Raw genomic sequence first — 1,381 nt, forward strand, 5'->3', positions numbered from 1 at the left:
TTAATATTATCATAATAAATAGTTCAGAAATTTTGTAACAGGGCTTATGTCCACACTGCGTATCGAAAGAAGACACTTTCAGTAGCTGTAGGCGACAGCTAGACGAATTCCTCACGATTAAACGTTGATTACATTTACATGCAAATTAGATACAATCAGAACGTTGGAATTGAAGTGGATAATAAACTGGTCGAGAGAAATGGCGTATTTCTTGGTATTACAGAGATTAAGGGTGATTAAGCGGAGGGAGTACAGACCTACGAGTGAGAGGTACTTGGAAGAAGTAGGGAAGGATTTCTGATTTTGATTGTATTATCGGGGTGAGCGCGAACGCAGACCCCACACTCAGAAATAGCATGTCCGAGTCATCCACATTTGGGACGATCGCAAAGGTCAACCCAACCGCAGTGCAATGGAAGGGCCTCGCTCTGGGGGAACGACCTTAATGATCACCGTTACCCCTACATCAGGTAAGTATGATATTTAGCCCTTCGTCCCCGGCCTTGGCATTATCTACTGCCAAGGCCTCATTTGGGGTACGAAGAAGCTTAGGCACAAAGGCCAGTAAGGGGGAGTGGGGAAAAAAGGGGTCTTTTCTAGTCCTTAGCTAGACTTGCGTAAGATAGCAAGTACTTTATTATAAAACCTATACTAGAGTTTCTATCACGCACTGTTTCGCCTAACATTCTTACCCGGACCTACTTAAAATAACAGCTCCCCAGCTTACGGGATGGCAGGCGACATTCACGCTGTGGTAAAGGAAAAAAGAACATATAACATTATATACAAGAAATAAAAAGGGAAAAATATGTACAAACTAAAGAGGTTTTTTTTTTTTTTTTTTTTTTTTTTTTTTTTTTTTTTTTATATAAATGGGGGTGAGATGATGGGGAGGGGGGCAAACTAGAATACACCCAAAAAGAAAGAAAAAGAAAACAAATTAACAAAATGCCTATGGGGGCGGGTTAGTAAGGGGACCCTCCCTACCTAACGGCTGGTCTGTCATATGAAACGCCCACTGTCTTCCGGTCCTCTTCCCCCGGGGGGAAAGGGTGAAAGCAAGCAGGTCGTTCCCTAAAGGGGAGTGGAGGAACTAGGGACATGTATGGAAAATAAATTAGGGTCGGGGATAATAGGGATGGATGGCGTCTTCCAAGATAATGTACGTAATGGGCAAAATAGGCCTGGGACAAAATAAAACAAGTGGACTTTTTGGGCATCTTTGGAAGCTCTCCTAGTGCCAATCTATCAAAAAATAAAAAGCTATGGGAACAGGATCCACACGCATACTACCCTAATCTAGGCCCTATAAAAAGCACAAGCTATCCACTCTTGGTGGTTACTGCCTATCTAGCCTTAAAACTACCCAATATTATAAGGT

The 1,381-nt window shown here is 42.4% G+C and overlaps 1 non-coding gene across 1 annotated transcript; it reads right to left on the reverse strand.

The window, feature by feature from the left end:
- Positions 1-315: 315 nt before the first annotated feature.
- On the reverse strand, positions 316-478 carry LOC145271496 (U1 spliceosomal RNA). The gene has a single exon (XR_013865908.1). It is a non-coding gene; the product is annotated as a U1 spliceosomal RNA (small nuclear RNA).
- Positions 479-1,381: the final 903 nt, after the last annotated feature.

Source organism: Euprymna scolopes, chromosome 46, assembly GCF_053919585.1.
Source record: "Euprymna scolopes isolate OS-2025 chromosome 46, ASM5391958v1, whole genome shotgun sequence".
Lineage (NCBI taxonomy): Eukaryota > Metazoa > Mollusca > Cephalopoda > Sepiida > Sepiolidae > Euprymna > Euprymna scolopes.